At 42.1% G+C, this 22,371-nt stretch overlaps 1 protein-coding gene across 4 annotated transcripts in view; it reads left to right on the plus strand.

Annotated features, from left to right (window-relative positions):
- The first annotated feature begins 2,355 nt into the window (after positions 1-2,355).
- The window catches only part of klhdc8a (kelch domain containing 8A), a 61,208-nt gene continuing 41,192 nt past the window's right edge, over positions 2,356-22,371 (plus strand). Inside the window, exons 1-2 of one of the 4 annotated variants that reach the window (XM_023325200.1) lie at positions 2,356-2,727; positions 7,825-7,869. The gene's annotated coding sequence lies outside the window, so the exon portion shown is untranslated. Of the gene's footprint in view, positions 2,816-7,824; positions 7,870-22,371 lie in introns of all 4 variants that reach the window. The other 3 variants (XM_023325202.1, XM_023325201.1, XM_023325203.1) reach the window with 3 other exon arrangements.

A 22,371-nucleotide genomic window follows, 5' to 3' on the forward strand; every position in this document is an offset into this window, starting at 1 on the left:
ATGATTGCACTACAAGTATTAATGAAAAGAAAGGGACAAAATATTATCCCAGACCTCAGCCATTTTTAGATCAGTGTCAAACGCTTTGGCTCTCATGACAGCGGACAGCGTTAAATGTAAAAGGAAGTACACTCTATGTCAGTTCTGGAAGTCAATGAGAAAAAAAAAATTGTTTCTACAACCTAAATTCAAGCACATAAAATATTCCACACTCTTTATTTATTGGAAAAAATGAAGCTGAAATGGAGAAGCCATGAGAGGAAATGCAAAGTGCCAGTTGTTCCTAAAGGATTTAGGATGTTGGCAATGAATCCAATTCACTTCATTGACTAACATCAGAACGTGTGATGACCCCCGTATCAGCTGTTTGCTTGATTTAGACTAACATTGGTGGGAATGGCATGATACTGAGGAGGAACGTCCTAAACAACGAACCATTGCTGCCCATCCACCTGGAAAGACTTGTGAGCCCACTTCCAAACTACGACACTCTGCAGTGATGATTCAGAAGAATCTGATGATTCAGCAGAGTTGCGGATTTTCCCAGGAGTGGTCGTCCAAACAAAATCCCTCCTGTGGGCGTCGCTTACACACGCTGTTGGTTTGAGTCTTCAGGGGAAGCGACTGTGTGTTCTTGCAAAACGAAGAGTTTCTAGGAGTTTCGGTGTTCCGGTTGTAAGTCAGAGCATGAGTGGGATGTGCTGACAACGTGCCATCAGACTTCTGATGTGAATACAAGCGACCTGTGACTTGTTCCTCAGCCTGCTGCAACATCCAAGCACTGAGTGAATCTATTTTCAGACAGAGGTTGTGCAGCACCTGAACGTCACACAATACTGAATGAGATTCTGATCATTAAAGGAGCAAACATTTAGCTTTTTACGTCAGTCGTTTCTACGCGCTACGATCAAATCGCTCTAATGACAGTTGTTTATCACGGCAAAGTAGATCTACATCTACTGACCTCCATGAACAATTTCCAATATTTTATGAATTATGGAAGAATGTGCAGATTTAGTAATGTTACTGTTTTATATTTTCTGGTATTATATAGCTTTTACCTAAAGCATGTTTTTCAACCCTGGTCCCCGAAGCATGTTTTAGGTGTTTCTTGCTTCAGCACCCGGATTTCAATTGACGGCTGATTCAGAAGCTGAACTCCAGTCAACTGAAACTTGTGCATTAAAGCAGGGAGACGTCAAAAACACACTAGACCATCCCTATGTTTCCACCCAGTTGTCATGCTAATTTTAAGTTAACTTTGGAAATGTCGCAAAAATAGAAAAAAAATAAAAGTAAAATGTCACTTAGGTGTGTTTCCAACGACTGGTTTGGAGCGAATCAACCAGGCTATGCCAAGTGTATTCTTTGTCAGATGGTGATTTTAGGTTTGGCTGTAATACACAGGAAGTAGAGTTTGCAAACTACCATGTTCACTTACATCAGAACATATTGGGTAAATGTGTTTCCATCTCCTGTTTTGTGCATTGACTCTTTTTCAGAAAAGTCAAAAACGAGAATTAAAAACCTGTTTTGTTTTTTTTGCTTTTTTGCTTTTGCAAAAAATGAGGAAGTTGCTTAATAGTTTGTCGTTTACAAGCAACCTTTTCTAAAGCTTTACTTCAAAATGCGAATAAAGAACGTTGATGGAAACCCAACTAGTGTGCTATGAGGAGCAGGGTTGGAAAAGAAAAAAAACACTGACCCAAGAGATGCAAATGAAAAAATGTCAGCAAAATATGAACAGGGCAGTTGTTCACTAAAAGAACCCTAAATGTTTACTGTCTACACCTGAATGTCTCCACTGTGGGACGATGAGGTATATTTCTATTCCATTCTACTTTGTTGTCTTTAAATTGTCTTCAGGTGTGAGTGTGTGTTCATGGTTTGTGTTGCCCTGGAACGAATAAAGAGTGAATTGATTAATTACACTCAGACTGAAGTTTCCAAGATTGTATTTCTGTTAATGGTGGCTACAGCTAATGAAAACTCAACATTTAGATGATAGTATTACATCAAACCAATTTGAACATAACGATAATAATAAAAACGTGTATAATACAGAATTGTGGGCTAATTGGAAAGTATGCATAATACCTGCTTGAAGGTGATTTTCATTATTCAAGCTAGCTAGATAAAGTTTGCATTGTTGCTATTCACCGGTATTTTTGTTGTTGTTGTTTTGTTTATTTGTTGTTGTTGTGTTTGTTTCCCCCGGGAAATAACATAATAATAAAACTTTATTATGTATCAAAATCTCCAAAGAGGATTATAATCCTGTGACCTCAGCAGAGCAGTAGACACTCGCTCCGTTTAACGACAAGCATAATCTCTCTCTCAACTGGCAAATCTTAAAATAGTGTCAGTGGGCTCCTCTCTACCAAATATAGGTTATCCAAACACTCCGGCTCGCTCCCTCTCTCCCCGGGTTGTACCATCGCAGGCGGGGAGTGAGCGGGAACTTGTGCGCCGGGAGCCGGAGATGAATACTTCATCCCCTGACCCACATAATGGCGATATATGAGTCTCGGTGAAGCGCTCCCCGCTGCAGCGGCGGCTCTCCGCGTCTCGACTCCCATCTTCCTCCGCCCGGATCCGACTCGCCTCTCCTCTCCTCGCCTCTGCTCTGCTCTGCTCTCCCTCTCTCCATCTCGCTTTCCAAAAGGCAGAGAGGAGGGAGGAACGGAGGAGACTCCTGCCGAGGAAAGGGCGACGGAAACGGAAAAAGTAAGTAGCTCCAGAGGGAAAGTAAATGGAAACGTTATCGCTCTCCTTGATAAGGCTCGGTTGTTATTGGCCCTTCAGCCGGCAGAAGGTGAGTGGAAGCTGTGCTCTAAACTTAGTGGCTGAGACTGACGTAATGGGAAACCATATGGTCTGTTGACACTAAAACTATTTCAAAGAATACCATGAATATGGTTTTACTTTCAACTTTTAAAAAAATAGAGTGTATTTAGTCACTGTCTAACTCAGGTTAAATGGCATAGCTAGTATAAAGTAATTTATGCATTAAAAAAGTAACAAAAAGAATCACGAAACAGAATGCCACCAAGAAGATGAAATATTAAAGCAGAAAACTAAGTAATTCTGCGTGATTTAACATGTCAAATATGAAAACAGAAGGCAGCAAACAACATGAGGCAGAGAGCTGCTACTGCATTTATATTTTTTGGCCTATTGGCAAAACAATAAGTGTAAAAAAAAAACAAAGAAAGCAAACAGAATGCACAAACATGGTGGTGACAGTAGCATACCGTAACTGGACAAATTTTATTGAAATACTGCCGGAGCTAAATGCAGAGCAAATAGTGAAATGAAATGTATTAGAGTCTACAAAAGACTTGAGACTGGGGTCAGGGGTCACCTTCTATCAGGACAGAGACCCTAAATGTACAGCCAGAGACACAACAGCATAGTTTGGATCAAAGCATCTTCATGTGTTCGAATGGTCTAGTCAAGGTTAAGCTCAGAATCTCACTTTGCTTAGCATCTTGTTTACAGATGTGATCTGACGGAGCTAGCAGAAACTATTTTAATGACTTGCAGCTTAAAAGGGCAGCATCATGCTTTCCAGCCACATAGAATCATTTTGTAGCACAATCAAGTAACTATGTTACCTTCAGTTGTTATAAAAATGTTCTATATATCAAACATGACTGAAAAGAAATTTAACTTTATATTTTAACACCTTAAAATCAGACGCCTGTCTCTTTAAAAACTCTTCCTGAAACTCCGCCTTCAGGAAGTCATCACAACGTGTCTCCTCTATCAACCCTCTAACAAAGTTTTCACCAGCGTCGCTCTGAGAAGCAGCTCCTATAATGAGCTCAACAGATCTGCAGTTACACACCAGGTGTTTGCTAGTTGATGTTGGCTAGTCTAGAGGGGTAGGCTGCTCCAAACTGCCGCTCCGAGGAGCAGCTTCGCCTTGAGGGCGGGTCAAGGTCCACCCAGGCGTTTTGCACAGTTGAATGGTTACCATGGAGATTAAAATATTTCTCAAACATGCATGAAAGAACCATAGCAGCACTCCAGGTACGTCTTTCACGAGGGAATAACTTTATAACATCAGATATAGCGGGAAGAAAGGTTGATTCCACATAATGCTGCCCGTTAAAGTTGCAGCTAAATGTGACTGAGTTGAGCTATACACACTTTTCAGATTTTTATTTGTACATGCCGAATAACATTAGTCTATTATTTTCAGTATGTCAATTTTATCTTTTGGGCAAAAATGAGCTAACAAGATAATGCTGACGTTCATTATAGTACATGAAATCTCAATAAAATGCTAAGACTTATTGTGACATAAGAAAACGTGTAAGGCTTTTAAATACATTTTCAAAACACCTGTGAGGATTTAAGACAGATTTTTCATGGTGATGTGATCACTTGTGAGTGGATGAAAAGAAAAGCGTCGACTCTTCTGCAGTTCTCGTGTTCTGGATATCGTAAACTAGGTCCTGAATGGCTCTTCGGTTTTGAAATGCCTTAAGTCTTACATTCATTTCTACCAAAACACACAACAGATTTCACAGTGTAGTTTTATTTACTTTTTGTAATGAAATAAGGTCTAAATTTCAAAAACTCCACACTCCTTCTAATTTCATAAGATTCAGAGGGAAGCAGCAGCCAAGCTCTGGTAAACAAGCATATAGCTGTGAAATAACACAATCCCAAGGCAGACTGTCAGTTGCTGTTGCCAGTTAATCTAATAAAGCTTTAATGTATGGTTTTAATGAGTAAGAAATGAGCTCACCAGTGGTGGAAGCACGTTAACATATAGAAGAAAGTATCAAGATGGACTGTTTTGGGGACAAAAGTTGGAATTCCTTAAAGTGTTTAGAGCCATTCAAGCTGTCAGAGAGCAAATGGGAGTGAGCCATCGAAAGCCAGCCAGGATGTTTGGATGCTTGAGTCGACTACTTCTCATTAATTTAAAGCGTAAAAGCAAAATGAAGTTATTGAAGCGCCTGCATTTGGATGGGGAAGTGAATACTTTAAGCTCTATTGTGTATCTCAGCTTTCAGTATCCACAAAGATTCACCAGAGGCAGAACCAAGTTTAGCACAAGCAACAACCTGGTGAAGACCCATTGATTCTCTCCCCCAGGAAACACAACAGGTCTGCAGACCTCAGTTTGGCTATTTAATGTTAAAGTTTATAACAGAACATTTATAAAAAGGTAAAAGCCATGACGTTGTTTGAGGAAACCCTCACAAAGCCCATCAGCAGCGCCTGAAGCACGGTGGTGGAGGGTGATGACCTGGGCTTGTCTTGCCATCACTGAGTCAAAAATGTAATTCTTTGTATTCCAAACTATTTCTAGAGTCAAATCTGAATCTGTTGTGGTTGAGAGAGAAGAGCAGAACCCACCCACCTCACTGTAGGAAGCTCTGTCAGACAGGAAGTGATAACTTTTCAAAACAAACTGATTCTAGCTCTGGTTTTGTGATTTCTTCTGTTGAGGTTACAATAGATTTAAATCATCAAAAGACGTCAATGTACGTCTTGATAAATGAACACAAGCTGTATTCTCTTTCTAATCCTAGTTCCACTTCCGTAAACTTAGCCTACATTGGAAAGTTGTTCTAAGAGGTTAAGTTTAAAGCTGATTGGACTGTTTATGTCGTCTGCCACGGCCTGTCAGAAGCTCACGGGCTCCTTACAGGCCCCTGGCCAAGCATGAAACCAGGATTGATGATGATGGACCTATTGTTGCAGTCTTTCTGACGGTGATGACTCTGAATATAAAGACATTTCAAGCCTTATCAGAAAGGTCACGTTACTCAATATTCAGCGCACATGCCTGACTCTGATGTGCCGCGGTTTGAGTTTGTTGTTGACGTGACAGAAGAAGAATGACATTTCTGTTGCATCTCGTCTCCCTCGGGAGGATTGGCCCAACCTTCCCGCCCGCCAAGTGGCTTCATTTTATTCCACAAATTTCAGAGTGCCATTCGGATCAGACGCAAGTTGTTTCATTTCTACAATAAGACTGAATAAATTCATCGATTTGGTGTTTATCAAGAAAATTTGGGATGATATGAATTTCACTTACCACCAGCCAAGAAACCTGCAATCTGTTTTGGTGGGGGAGGTTGCTGAAGCAATCTTTTACGTGGCAATGAAAGTGCCACGTTTGGCACAAAAAAGTATGTAATCTGTTTGAGGTCATGCTCTAAAAAATCATAAAAGAAAAGAAATATTGGTAATGTTTACAAATACGCTCGACATATTAATACAACTTTGACGTGTAAATACTTACGTGATGAACTTATGCTTAAAGGGGGACGTTATGCCATTTTACACAATCAAGTAACTATTATAAGTTTATATATATATATATATATATATATATATATATATATATATATATATATATATATATATATATATATATATATATATATATATATATATATATAAAATGTGACTTAAAAGAAATTTGACATTGCAAATGCCTTGAAATTGGGCCTCTGTCTCTTTAAAAACTCCTGCTGTTTTTGAAGCTCCGCCTTCAGGAAGTCATCACAACATGGCACCTCTGTTAACCCATTAACAACATTTGTACCAGCGTTGCTCTGAGAAGCAGCAACTAGAGTGACCTTAACAGAGGCCCAGGTGTTTGCTAACTGCAGTCATACTTTGGGATTTCCTCATCTGCCTGCTGATGGATGCCGCTACTGACATCTGAAGGCAAACAGCCAGGTTAGGATTAATACTGGGTTTTTATTGTATTTTTGTAAATGCAAAGAGTGTAGGAGAAGTTTGGAATTAGTGCAAAACGTTTGAGAGAACATTCTAAAATGATCTAATTGCTTTTATTCAAAACAGAAAAGCACAAAATCTTTCCCACTGATGCTAATATATTATAGCAAACTGACCAATACAGTTGTCCATAACATATTTGTTATTTGGATTCGTGTGTATGTAAACTAAACCAAAAATATAACATGAACTCCAGCTAAATGTAGTGTTAAATTGTGTCAGAAGGTATGAAAATCTCATAATGTTTCTTGTCAAACTGAAGCTGTTCTCATGAAGCGCTAACTGCTGCTTTAGACTCCACTGCTGGAAAGGAAAGGTATTGTGCAAGGCTCTTGTACAGTTTGCTGCACTAAGCTTCAAATGGTTTCTAAATGTAAGTTTCAATGCGCACACTGTGGTTAGAAGAGGAATTACAGAGCTCCCCCCGCCCCCAAAAAACAAAAGTTTTAAAGTAGCTTATTGTGGTAAGAGACTGTTTGTCAGCAGGTGTACGTTCATCCTTCTCAAGTTATAGGAATGAAGAAATAAAACAGGATATTGTAGATAAAAATCTGAAGATGAGACCAGTTGGACTCTTTAGCAAGACGTTGGTCACGAACTCATCGGCAAGGAAACAAAAGTGGACACCCCAGATGATGGTTGCTTCCAGCATCTGGTTTGTATTTCATATCAATAACATAAGATATGTTTCGTCTACTGCGAAAAAATATTGACGCGTTCAATGCTTCTCGTTCCGGCTGTTGTCCGACAGTTTTTATGTCCGCCATTTTGTGCTGTTTAGAAAACGTGGAGTTGCTTTCACACTCATCAGATTTGTGTTGGCGCTAAAGCGGGACTTTGGTTTGACGTGCAGCCCAGAGCGCTAAAGCTGTGGGGGAAAGAAACGCTGCAGAACGCAGCAGGGAGGCATTTGTCTTCATTTGTCACTATACGATCACTCCGCCACAAACATGGAATTCTTTATTAGTAAGTAAAAATAAATGATAAAAAACATGATCCAGCATCTGTGGAACAATGTTTATAATGGCCAATTTTCTGCCTTTTCTTGTTTAGGTAAAGAAGGGATCAAGGCTCACCAGGGCTGGATTGAACCTGAAGGTACAGTGTTTTTTGGGGGGTCTTTTACCCTGCTTCACCTTCCCATCCTCTCTTGTTTCAACCTCTATTGATTACTTGTGTCCACACACTCATGAACACAATTTGAGCCAATTACTATGCGTAGTGTGCGATGGTTGAGGGAGCTAAATCGATACCAGCCTCATTCTAACATTATCCTGCTCGTGTGCTCGTGGGGAGGCCTCTCCCTGTCAGTCTTTGAAAAGAAGTTGAAACCCAACGCTGTGTCTGCGTGTGTTGTTCAGATGATGGACCATCACGTCTTGGCAATGCTGGTGTCATTTAAATTGCTCAGATTGGCAGCAGCGTTCCACACTAACAGTTTGTTTGACAGCTGGTGGCAGCATTTCATCCCATCAGCAAACAGAGAATGACACAGCAGACCTTTCTTGGCTGCTAACGATTCCAGGGCGGACGGTTTATTTCCTTGCTTGCTTTTATTTAAATTGATTTGAACATCATTTTTTAAATTTTATTTTATTTGTGGTAACAATAAAAACACAAGGAAATTCAGGCTGGGTTTTCGTCTGCTGGAAAAGAGGCTAATGTGCTGCAAGCTAACTAGCGAAGATGATTCTAACGTTGGTTTGTCTTGAGGCGTGTGGGGTTGATGTGGGTTTTATTGTTCAGTCAGATAGCATAACACTAATAACACAAACTGAAGCTGACTTACTGTCTGTTTAAGACACTGGAAGCTTTTTATTTCTCTTTCAGGACCAGTTCTCAAAAACAACCGTCTTATCTTTCGATAATATTACTTTTTTTGCTTTCCAATCTATCAAGTGTCCATTTTTAAAACATTTAACAGTTGTTTTGAGTTTCAATAATTCAAACTAGAGATGCATTGATTTGAATTTTGTGTCTGATTTGTGGTCTTTGGATTTTTTCCATTGTTGCAGTAAGAAGTTTCTGATTTGGAAAACTGGCCTTGGATCTTTTGGAGGAATTTTGCTCACTCTCCATGCGTGTGCCTGTGCTTTCTGTCAGGGGTCTCCAACCTGCGGCTCCCGAGCCACATGTGGTTCTTTAGGACTCCTCCACTTCTTTTTTGGCCAACTTCAAAACTTTGGCCAAAAAATGATAAAGACCTGAAATATGCTTTTAAATATAAAGGTAAAAAAATCTAATTGTAGAATTCACTGAGGTTGCTTTCTCGAACAGACTGTCTGTCTATGTGACATTGCACAGCCAACTTCACAGGGTCCATACAAATAAAGAAAAGTTCTACTTTTTGCTACAGAGAGCTGCTAATAATCAATTTTATTTATAAAACCCATCAAATTGAAATCTCAAAGCTTGCCGCAGACTGATAGTGGCTGCCGTCCTACGCCATCAGCCCTTCTGACCAACACTAGCAGCTAAGGTGGGTGAAGTGTCATTTGCACAAGGACACAAGCGAACCGGGAATCAAACTGGCGATCCTCCGATTAGAGTGCTAACCTGCTGCCGCCCTTGCCACCGGTTACAGTAAAGCGTAATCCTAATCCCACTTTCCTTTCTAACATCAAACATCTATCAGCCTTTACTTTTCAAAGGTCTGCAGTGCCACTCATTCAGTCAGAGTCCAACCATAACCTTCACTCTATCGTGTTGGGATTCGACGTCACTGACCGACACAAAGTGTTGCACAATTAAAGAGTTCAGCTAGATGAACTCTATTTATGAAAGTCTCAGTTTGCCACAAACTGTTCAGGGAGAAAGTTGTCTGGTCAGATGAGAACAAAAGCACAACGCCATGACAACAGACCTGAGCCTGAATATCTCCCACAGTGAACCGCATAGGAGTGGTGCCGTCATGCTGTGGGCGATGATGCATTTCTTTTGAGTACCGCTAAGAGTTAATGGAAAGATGCCGCTAGAACCAAACGGAATGGGTTGGATCAAAGCGCATCCACGTTTTAGAACGGTCCAGTCAAATTCTAGACTTCCATTTAACTGAGAACCTGGGGAAAAACTTGAGAATTGTTATTGACAGACTCTTTCCACTGAGCTGGAGCGATATCTCCAAGAACAACTGCTACTCCTCATTTAATGAACAGAGAGTTAAATTGGTGCATCAGTAAAAAAGAGGAACACAAATAACAAACCAGCTTATTTCCGCTATAGAGCCAAGGTATGTCTCCCAATACATCTAAAACATAACCCAAGTGAAGTGAGGACAAGTTGTTTGCTATAGTTGCAGTTTGCGTACAGACCGTGATGCAGTGCTTTAGTCTAAATGGAGGGCAGAAGACGATGTGCTGCTTAAACACCTCATGGTTTATGAATTCTTGCTGAGGAAGTACAAAATTGGGTCCAACTGGCTCAACTATAACAAATTACAGAAAGGTAAACAAACTTTAATTGGTTCAGGTCAGCTTCCTCAGTCTGGAGAGTAAAAATTGCCTTCTTGTGCGCAACAAACTGCATGCTAAATGACTGGGACCCAGCAGCAGCGGCGCTCTCCAGAAACACTCAGAGATCGTCGTTTATCTTCCTCTTCTTAACAATCTGAAGGCTTTCAGGTGAGCGGACTGGCCTCTGTGCACGCCTGCCCTAAAGCGACCAGCATACACTCCTGTCCAGACCTCCTGCCGGCTTGGAATTCACACACACACACCATTCACGCGCGTCTATAGAGTCCCATAAACGCATATCAGTGTGTGCTTTGGAGGCATGAAAAATGCCCTCAATATCCACAAACACTGTCCACCCTCCATCCCCCCCAAAGTCAACCACTCAGATCTCTAAAGGGTAGGGGCGCAGTAAACACACACGGTCACACACACCAACATGAAGAAACCATTAGGGAGATAATTCCAATTCTGCTGACAGTAGATAGGTTTTACTACTCACTCTCCCTATCACATAGTAATTACTTATAAGGCCTCAGGGATTATGATGTCCCCGGCTCCCCGCTGTAATAGAGCCTGCGCTCCATATAACCCTTTAGCTTTGCTACCCAGTCTTTATCACCAGCCTAATAGAGCTGTCCCTCCCTCTCATTATCCCACCATATAATAACCTCCATCCATTAACTTAGCGCTCTTCTCCTGCTCCTCACCATTACTTCCCTCTCCTTCATCTTTTATTGCTTCTTTCCTCCGCTCCTTTTCTTCACGAGAGAGCCACGGCAGGGGCCCCACGGTGGTGTTGGAGGGGGGCAAGGAGGCCCGCAGTGGGCACAGCCCTAGCCTAATGTGACTTCTGCACAGCAGTGAGTGGAAGGAAGTGGGGAGTGTTAGCACAACGGCCGGAGCGCTCAGGAACGTCCCGGCATTTACAGCAGCAGAGCTTGAGGGGAAGCGGTTCGCTGTAGAGCTAATTGAATACACACAGGTCTTATGTAATAAGAGATGTTCTCTGGTGCATTGTGTACGTCCTATTTAAGTCCACATCAAGCATTCTCCTGTCAGCTACGCCAGCATTTTTTATTTTTCTAGGCCTGTATCTATTTCCGTCTCGTCTCCTCGGTGCAACGACGTGCAAACAGCAGCCATGTTGGGTGATTAGCATGTCGTGCTCTCGCTGAATCTAACGTGCTGCAGAGCACAAGAGTGTGTTTCCCTAACAGCCTTGTGCAGGTGGACTTATGCAGGGAACAGTGGCGTGAAAAAGTTTTTTTTGTTTGTTTTTTTACTTAAAGGGACAGTGTTTTCTGTTTTCCAGGTACATAGTTCCATTTAATTGCACAATCAAGTAAGTCATATTTTCCAAAGTCATATTATCCAAAATGACTTAAAAGAAACTTTGTATTTTAACACCTTAAAATTGGGCTTCTGTTTCTTTAACAACTCCTGCTCTTTCTGAAACTCCGCCTTCAGGAAGTCATCACAACATGTTTCCTCTGTTAACCCTTTAACAACATTTTTTACCAACGTTGCTCTGAGAAGCAGCTTCTTCAATGAACTCAGCAGATGCTCAGTTCCACCAGGTGTTTGCTAATTGCTGCTGGCTAGTCTGTAGGAGCTGAGTGGGATTTCTCAAACATGCTTGGAAGTATCAAAGCAACAGTCCAGGCATGTTTTTGATGATGTAATAACCTAAACACATGATGTAAAACTCAAAAAAGCCGATTTTATTTAACACTGCCCCTTTAAATATTTCTTCTGTTTAACTGCTTTAGATCTTTAAACACGTTTTAATATCAGATAACGATGAGCTGTGTGAAAATACAGGCCGTTTTTACAGAATGATTTCATCTGCGATGTCTTATTGTCTGCTTTCTGTTTTCCTTGCTGTCTTTGCGTGGATCTGCAAGCTTCTGCTTCTGTTGGCCTGTTACATTGCTGCTGAGTTTTCCCACAGAGAGACAATGGAATATTTTTCTCTTCTGTTCTCTGAAGGGGAAAGAGCAATCCAAACCGACCCGTCTCCACGGAAAAACTAATAAATCTCTGAATAATTTTGGTACAGCGAGCTTCTCCTTAGAAGGTTCTGGATTGTATTTTATTTGTGAGTCAGAGTAAAAGCAGGCTGAATATGATGAAAGATTCCAGTTGTTAACAGCGACTAGAAAATAAAGACATAAAGTCATACACTGTAAACGGTTTTACATAATCTACGGTCAGACCGATTTCTCTGTATTTTCAATAACTAATCACCAGGCACACCAATGAACAGCTTGACAACTTGACACACGATCACAGCTCACAAGTGGAGAAATCACGGAGCCAGTGGAACGATTCCTGGTGAGATGTTCCGTCAGGCTTATGGTGACAGTCCAATGTCCCCGGTGTCCTTCTGGGGACAAAGTCCCCACAGCCTTCGAGTTGGGAACTCGTAGCAACTTGTCGTGCTCCGCTCGGCTTTCAGAATATTCCTCCTGATGTCCAGAGCTCCCGGAGGAGGGAATGGTGATGAGGAACCGTTGGGCCAGATCAGTTCCAGAAAACATATTTATCACAGAGAGTCTACGCATCTCGGTTACAATGCCGGGTTTCTGTGATTTAAAATGAAACCATGATAGATTGTTTCAAAACTTTGTCGATTTATGCCGTATAGTTCAAGTGAAAAAAAGAAAACAATCAGTTTAGAGAAAAATGAAAAGCGGCAATAAACTGAACCCTTTGTCATTTAGCAAACAGAAACCATTTTGTTCATTCTAACTGGCCTGAAACAAAAGGCGTTTGGTCAGATTAAATTCAGACAGTGAGAGAAAAAGAATGAGAGTCTTTTTGTATGTAAACTTCTGGTCTCAACTGTACATTTGAATGTTTTTTTGGGGTTTTTTTGCTTCATTTTTCAGGTGCTCAACATTGAGGATAGAAATCCGCAAAAGTATCTCTAGCTTTGTTTATGTACATTTTACATAAAGCTTAGACTAGTAATCAGAAGTCGCATCCTTTATTCTTGTGAATGTTTGTCGCAAGCCTTCAGAAATGGGAGGATGATATGGTTTTTTTTTGTTTTTTTAAAAATACTCTCTGTTGATGTAGGACTCTGAACTTTATGCTTGTAGAATAATAATACCGTTGAGGTGAAGCTGTTGCACCATTTTGTCAGAGTGAATGCGAGCCGGTTGGCAGTCCCTGCAGCTTTAACAGAAACCTACATAAATATGGAAATGGGTCAGTGGGAACTCTCCAGTTTTACATGAAGGCTTTTGGAAATATGCCATTATCATACCGCTTCCTTCTGATCACCACTCTGTGGAGTTTTACTGAGATGTGTGGAGAAGCAAAAAAAAAGCTTAAACCTCAAAAGCACCAGCACGTTCTTGCCAACGCTGTCACGCTGTTAGGTATCTGCGATGCATTTCAGTTGAACGCATTCACCACAGAAATGCACAATTTGACATTTCAAAAATGAATGTAGACGCACTGCAATTTCAAAAGAAGTCGTTTTTTCACAAAAAAAAAGGTTTGCTTCCATTCGCAAACCTGCAATGGGAACACTTTTACTGCTTCACTGGAGTCACATGATCAATGATCAGATGTAGCTACTGGCGGAAACCACAAAGAAGACGACAGGAAGGAGTTGGAGGATGATGGCACATCGTGTTTTTTAAAGACTTATCATGTGAAGAAACTTATTCATGCGTGATTTCAATTGCGCTTCTTATGTAATGGAAACACTGCTAGTATAAAATTCTGTTTTTTTCAACATTAGCAGAAAATAAATAAGTTAATATAAGTTTTCACATATTTGAAATGAAAACGCAGCTTGTGATGCCTGTGATATTCCTGCTTGACTTTCTATGTAGCATTTGGATCTTCAGTTTTGCTTTGTGTTATCCGGTACTATTTTGGACAGTGAAAAATTATTACAATTAATAACAACTGGAACGTTGTGAAGTATAGTCTGTCGTTCAGCCTGTTGTTGTTTTCCCTTACTTTGCCTCCACAGTGTGATGGTTTTTTTCCCCTTATCATATAAAGCTTTGAATTGCCTTGTTGCTGAAATTGCACCATACCAAAAAACCGCCTCGCCTCACCTTGAATCTAATAACTGATTGAACCTCCACCGTTTATCACAACTGCTAACAAACATCGGAAAGATTTTGATGTTTGGCCTACTCTTATTATTATTTGTGATTTTTTTGCAGAAGTGTGTGGAATCAGCCACACTGGAGGGTCAGCTGTAACGACTCTTTAGGATTAAATGTTACATGGAACATTCTCCCTATCTCCAGCGACTACACACACTTGAGTTGCTACGGTGACAGTGTTTTTGCTCTTGCAGCATCTGCCAGCTGAACACACAGACACTGAGCCACACACACGCTCAAAATACTAGACATGTAGCAACACAGAAGGGAATCCAGGCGAAGGAGGGAGGGAGAGCGAGGAGCGGTGTGAGCTGTTTGCCTTTTAAAGGCAGATAAGAGAAACACCAACTGCTCCACAACAGCCTCGGCCAACAATCAGCCACAAATGATTTGGTCTCAGCTGTCTCATTAGAGGGCCCGGAGCCCGCGCTATCAGATTAAGTCTGTTAATGCACTTCATCAGCACCAATAAAGACAGAGGAACAGCAGTGCTGGTGCATTTGCCATTTTGGCGTTCAATGCTCAAATGGCAGCAAGTCCTGGCGAAGAGACACAGAGCAGCCATGTTTCACCAACCGTAGCCTCAGTCTGCAGCGTAACTCGTTGGTGTTTTCATGTGCAGGCAAGTAGCTGCGACCCAGCAGAGACCCCATAGCTAAGGTGAGCATCTGTTGGCAAGACAAATATTCGTAATACATGTTACAAATCTCACCTTTGTGGAAGAGTGTCGAGTACAAAGCCACTGCTGGATGAAAACCACAGCGTGTCCCAATCAGGCTACATTTATGTGCTGTTGGATGTTGACTGGAGAAAAATTCCACGATTAGACGGCACCGCAGAGACACCGTGAGTCAGCTGCGGTTGTCATGCCAGGCCACCGGATGGCGCTGAGAGTTTAGCATGTAGTTGAAACAGGCGTGAGCTTTTGACCCTTAGCTTCCGCCTTCTTTAGAAAACAGTAACCAAGTGCTCATGTAACATATCATTTCTTCTCAGAGGTTGTGTTATACTGAACAAGTCGAGTAGCACACCCAGCACAATGCTAGCCGTCGTTGTTTTTGTCGTTTTTTTTGCCCGTGTATGCGTAAAACAAACCCTGCAGCCGGGCGTTCTGCGCCGTGCTTCATAACTCCGCAGGAGGTTTGCCCAAAAATGTTCACTCTGAGACTTGGTTTCCAAAGACTCCCATCACAGGAGATGTGTAAACAAATGGCTGAATCATAACAAAAATTAAACACTTTCACCACGTAAACTGTTTGCCACGTAGTGCTGCTTAACACCTTCTGCTAACATCTTCAGGATACATGTCAGCAGAGTGTGTTCTGGTCAGATGACACCAAAATGGAACATTTGGGTCAACATGCAAAATGGCGCTTGGTGAAAAGATAGCACACCCCCATGAACACTCCCCTACCACTTTGAAACTTGATGGTGGCAGTGCATGTATGACGCTCTGGGGATGTTTTCCTGCAGCAGCAACAGGAGTTGATGGGTTTATCAGTGCAGCACAACCCTGGAAGAAAACCTCACAGCAGATAAATGCGAGCCGAATCCAAATTTTTTTGTCCAAATGTGACCTTTATTTGATCTTTTCACAGCAGCTAGACAGCATAATTCTGATCTCTTAAGCCCTCAAAAATGTGATTTGAGCCACTTCCAATCCGTCTGATAGTCTCCAAAGTGTCTCAACAGTCATGTTGCATTTTATCCCATTTTTAAGTTGTGCACAAGATGTGCGGCACCTTGGAAAAAGCTCAGACTGGACATAAACAATGGCTGAAAAAATTATATTTATGAAATTATGAAATAATTCAGTGAAGTCAGTGAAGTGAATCACATCACAGCCCCAACACTCTTGGTGGGGATTCAAGATGTAGTCAGAGATGTTCGATGAGAACATCTCTGACTACATCCAAACAGACTTCTCTGGAGAATGGGCACAAAAATAAAATAAAAAAGCGTTTTCATCGCTTTGGGTTTGTTAACCGTTCACACAGAGGTCTGATTGTGGTCACATCATTCAGTAGTATGAACAACTATGCAAAAATAAGTAAGTAAAAAACTGGATTTCAGCAAAAAAAATTGGAAATGAAAACCAATACCTGCTGTGTGAATTTGCCCTTAGAGCCGGTTAAAGTCCTGACTCCGGACCTGACGTTCACCTCCCAGCAGGACAACAATCCTAAACATGCAGCGAGCGCTACAGTAGAGTTGTTTAGGTCAAAGCATATCTCTTAGTTAGAATGGCCCAGTGTAAATCTCATTGAACATCTGTGGCAAGACTTGTCCATAGAAACTGTCCATCCCATCTAACCGTTCACACAGAGGTCCATTATCTCCATTTTCCAAAGAGAAATCTGTAAAGTTTCTAGAAGCAAACACTAAACAACCTGTTCCTGTAACTAGAGTTAAAACCTTTCACATTTGAATTAAAAAAAGAAAAAAAGACAAAGTTACTCATGTAATTTTCCCCCCACTTCAAAATGATGCTCTCCCTTGTGTTATATAAGCATCACATTTGTTCTGTGGGAAGGCTCCATGAAGGGAGCTCTGACCTCAGCAGCTGATGAAGCTGTTCTCGTGTAGCCATGGCAGCATTGTTAGGTCTCTCTGTAGAGTTTCTCTGCGTTTGTTCCTTTTCATACATGATGTGTTTGTGCTGTGACGGGAAACAGGCTTCGTGGACAGAGCGGCACAGGCTATTATTTGTCCAGAGACCGGCTCAGCTCTGGCTCAGCTCCACAGGAGAGTTTTAGTGGAGCAGCTCTCTGCAGCCCACTGGCTTTCTTCTTCTCCTCTCTGCTAGTGCAGCACTTTGGCCCAGCCCTGTGAGGAAACGTAGATCAGCCGGAGCCTCGTGTTATCTCCAGGCTGGATGTCTGAGCAACTGGAACAAGCTGAGCTGTTGGTCTGTCAGCCAGGCAGGCTAAATATGCTAAGGCAGGAATGTTCACAAGCAGAGGAACAGCCTCTGCTCCTCCAGCTACCACTGCTCAGAGGCTGTCTAAATGTCATGTACAATATAACAGGTTGGGCTTTAGTAAAGTGTGCAGCGGGGTCTGCTGTCCGGATTTTTTTTTTTATCCAAAACCGTTCCTTAGATACCTACAGTAATCATACCTTTTGAGCTTTTTTATGTGTATTGAAAATTGAAGTGATTTTTATTTTTTATTTTTTAGTAGGATATAACTTTTGATTATTTGATGCCAGCAAGGGAGGTCCTCCATGCACAGTTAGTGCTGTACGGGGTGAGCCAGGAGAAAATGACTAAAAAAGACTTCGCTGAGATGTGGCTCACCCCAGCCACCATCAAAGACGCCACTTGGACCTCCAGAAACTTGCTGGTGAGCAGGCGCAGGCAGATGCCCCCCGTGGCTGTGATCCGGATGGCAGCAGCAAAAGAGGAACATCAAGGGCTGCAGGTGGCGCGCCAAGGACACAGCCACCAAGAAGAATCGCCTGCGCCTCCGTGGACGAAGGAGCCGGCGCTCCACGAGCAGAGGTCCAAGCAGCGGCGGCCTGGCTCTCCGGGTGAGGCAGGAGGGAAGGAGCTTTAGGGCGGGATCCCCTCTGAGCACCAAGCGCTGTCTGGAAGGACGGGACGGCTCCGGACTTGGGAGGGAGTCACCCCGGTCCTGCTCAACTTTTAACACACAGAGATTTTGTATTTTATAATTCTTGTTCTTAGCTTCTTTTAGCCTAAATTGATGAATTTGAAAGTTTTTTAGAAATTTCTGAATAATTGCAACAATGTAATGTTTTTAAATGTTTACAGTAACAATAAAAATTTTTCGAAAGAAAAAAAATAACTTTTGATTAATTAATCATCCATACATCCATTTTAACAAGTTAAACATTTTAACGCAATTAAACCTCCCTTCAGAGTCCTGCCCAGAAACTCCCCATGCATTTTGATTAAAAGGGCAGAATTATGTAAAATGTACGTCTTTTTTTTTTAGCTTTATATCATGTTATAATGTTTTTCCCTTATTAAAAACATATCTGGAGTTTTGTCTTGATTCTTTCATGCACAGGCACAGCTTCTCCTCAGAAAACTTCCAAGCTTCCGAACTTCTGTCTCACAGAGCAGCCCTGCCCAGGATTCCTCCACTCGGCTCCTTCAGACTAGCCGGCAGCAATTAGCCGACTAATTTGGTGGAACTTTGCATCAGCTGAGCTCATTATAGGAGCTTCTTCTCAGAGCAACATTGGTAAAAAATGTTGTTAAAGGATTGTTAGAGGAGGGATGTTGTGATGACTTCCTGAAGGCAGAGTTTCAAAAAGAGCAGGAGCTTTTAAAGAGACAGTGGTCCAATTTCAAGGCGTTAAATTACAAAGTCAAATTTATTTCAACAAAGACAACAACTTTGAGTTGTTTTTAAGCATTGGCTTTTTAGGTGCTGCGGTTTCATCCAGCGAGGGATACCAATTTGCTGAAGTGTGAACTAGGTGTCCATGGCTTTATGTAAATATTCCACAGCTGTGACAGGACATTAGGAAAAAGATGCAGCGCGCGCAGAATATTTGACACCTTGTGTGTGAGAGGAAGCAAAGAGAAAGGTGTTAAGATGAATGGTAATTATCTCAAGGAAAGGAGAGCGCTTCCTGAGTCTGCGCCAGTGATCGGTCTGAAAATCATTTTCCTGTGGAAGCGTTAATTAATGACCATCAAGATGGACTGCCCTGCTGCCACAGCAAACCCCGCTGTGAGCTGTCTCCTCAAATTCAGCTCTTTTATTTTAAACCAAATTCTTCGGCTTCCTTCCTAAAGTCAGGTGGTCCGGCAGCTCAGAGTAATGAGATTTTAGGTTGGTGTTCATGTTTAATCACCATCTGTTCAAATGTACAATATGCAGGGCGTTTTTTGCTGTTGTTGTTTTGTTTTATGCTTGGTTTTACACAGCAGGTTTAATAAAAAAATTACGTTTTTATGGAAGGAGAATTTTACCGTGATGATATTCTAGAAATTAAATTTAAGACAAATATTTATGTATTGTGTTTTGTATTTTGAGCATCACTCCCAGTGATTGTCTACAGTTTACTTTAAAAGCAGCCTCTTGTTCTACAGTCTGGACCTGCAGCTACTCAGAAACATTCGCTGCCTGGAGGTGCGGACTCTGTTGAGGTTTTCCCCAGCCCCTTACGTTTAGATGTGATATATGTAACGCTCTAGTTCAACACTACACTTCATGAACCCATTTATTTCATTTTTCTCTCACCGTTACACCTTGGTGTGAAGGAGCATTGTCCCAGGGCGCGGTGGGAATGCAGGCGCTGCCTGGGGCGGCTGAGTCCGGCTCGGGATGGGAGGTGGTGGCCGATTATGTGAGGGTGGGCCATGGATGGTGAGCTCTCTAGCTTGGCCCAGTCCTGCTGCTGGCCAGTGTGGGTGAGTCTGGGCCAGGTGCTGGGTGTCTGTATGGGGGGGTTCGCCTCCCAACTGTCCCTCGCATGGTTGAAGGGGCTTGATGGACTGGTGGTGTGAAGCCATGGATGGGAAAGGGGAGAGAAAAAAAACTAGATATAAATGAAGGGTTACTTTTATACCACTGAGATTAACTTTACCACCATATTTTTCGGACTATAAGCCGCTACGTTTTTCCCACGGCTTATAGCCCGGTGCAGGTTTTCTGTTGATTTTTCTTCAGCCACCAGAGGGCTCTTTAGCAGGAAGTGAATCATTGGAAGTCAAAATTGGAAATCAAAGACGAAAGTGCTAATTTTCATCTAGAACAAGCACATGCTAGCAGCAGGCACAAGGGAGAAATTTCTTCAAACTCAGATAATGCAGCTTTTAAGTTGAGGGCTATCGATCTGGCAGTACAGAAGAGGAATAGAGCCGCTGTACGTAAGCTCGGCGGGAACGAATCCATGGTTCGGCTTTGGAGACGGAGGGCTGCGCCTTAATAAATCCAGCAGGTTTATTAGGATGCTGCCCTCTGCTGGGTCCTTATGGAAAACCGAGAGCGGCGGAGATACCAGCGGCTTATATATGTACGTTTCCAGTTTTTTTCAAAGAAAATTGTAGGTGCGGCTTATAGTATGGTGCGCTCTATAGTCCGGAAAATACGGTAGTTTTTTTTTTGTTCTATAGTTTTGCTTAAAAGGGCCGCATTATTTAAAAACAACTTTTATTTTAGGTTTATGTCATGCTATGCTGGAAAATGTCACACTGCCTCTTTAAACTCAAGTATCAGAGCAACAAGTATCTAAAAAGCAATAAATTCACGACTTTTAGATAACACTAAATCACTTAATGAATCAGGAAAGTCTTTGCTGTTTTGCCCAGTGTTTGGCGCAGATGGTCTATAATTTCAGTTGCAGAAGTGAGCGGAGATCTTTCGCTGTCTACACATTTTCTCAGTTCTCACATAAAAAATTACCTGTCTGTGTTTTACAGAATCACCCACAGCGCTGCACAAGAAAAGGTGTCTCCATTCATTTTTCTACATGTCCACAGTCTTATCCTGCAAAATCTTTATTAATAGATCGTGACCTATGCCGAGGAGCTGAAGCAGTATAAAACAGAGCCGGTGATATCAAACGACGGGCGAGGGACTGCCGGTGGGACTAATGTGGCATTATTAAAACCAGGCTGGTGTGAAACGCTGTCCGTGTGATAAAGCTCACCGTCCACGCAACCGCACACGCGCGTATGCACACACACCCAGGCTCCGGACAGATTTTGGCAACTTTAGTTGCGCAGCGAGGTCAACTACAGACTGCAGCACAGATGCCCGATTTGAATACTGCAGACTAATTAAATAGAAGCCAATTAACGATCCCTTGCTGATCTGTGTGTTCCCAAAAAAACCCAAAAAAGCCCGGTGAGAGAGGGAGCCGAACAAAGCACACCAGGTGTTTTATCTGACCTCTGCAGGAGGAAAAATAGGTCACTGTGTTTTAGAGTCTGACAGAGAAAGTTACTGCAGCCGTTTTTTTCTTCAAAGCTCATCCCGCATTCAGACCTGTATGACTGACTTAAAAGGAAGATCGCTGGGGATTTGTTTGGGTTTTAAACCATTCAACATTCGGCAGGGTTTACAGGTTTGCCCTGAAAGGAAAAAACAAAACAAAAAAACTCCCTTACTTTCAGACCTCAAGCTATAAAAAAAAAGAAAAATGCTCTCTAAGCTTGACTGCAGAACTTTCTTACCTAAGCAGGAGCTGGACGAAATGGACACATGTGAGCCACATAATTTCCCCTCAAGAAATTTTTCTATTCTTATGCTTGCATTTTTTTTAATTAAAATGGATTTTTGTAGAGGTTGATATGTATTGATTTAGTAAACACACCTGCTTCTTTGAAGCTGTAAAACCTTCATGTGAGCAGCGGTAGAAGACAAAGTCGATGCTAGGCATGGCTATTTCTTAATCTCGTTTACAGCGGCAGGTCTCCGGGGGTTTGGCTCCGCTTGGCCTCGTTACCTCAAACAAAACTCAGCCTCCCTCTGCAAGAACCAAGCCATGGACAGCTTGCTGTTGAAACCAGAGGTTTGTATGCACAGAATTAAAAAACCCCAAAAAAACACACATGCACATTTTGAAGTATGGCATTAGAAACTGTCAGCAGGGACACTCGGTGGTGATGGTGGCAACAGTTGTAGGCAATCTGGGGGTTGCCTGTTTGATTGCTGCTCTGTCCGTTTCAGGCGTTGTGTCCGTTGTCTTCCATTTGTATTCACCGACTGATCAGAACTAATTCCTAAGCATTCCTCGTCCTGGAGACGTCCCTGCCAAAAGTCCCTCCTAGAATAAAACTCAGAGCTGATCAGATACGAACTGATCCTCGCTACAAAATCAAGGCCTGAATCCCAAAGCCTCGTCCTTGGAGTCGGCCTCCAGCCGCTTTGAGCCTCTTCCTTCCAACCTGCTGGTCAGGAAAAAAAATTGTTTAAAACCCTTTGACGTATTCACCGGAGAACTCGTAGAAATGCTCTGTGTACCCCACGTTTCTGCGTTCCCATAGATACGGGAGAAGTCTCTTGATGCGTCCCCCGGCAGACGCCTGCTGT

This window comes from Xiphophorus maculatus, chromosome 20 (genome assembly GCF_002775205.1).
Source record: "Xiphophorus maculatus strain JP 163 A chromosome 20, X_maculatus-5.0-male, whole genome shotgun sequence".
Classification (NCBI taxonomy): Eukaryota; Metazoa; Chordata; class Actinopteri; order Cyprinodontiformes; family Poeciliidae; genus Xiphophorus; species Xiphophorus maculatus.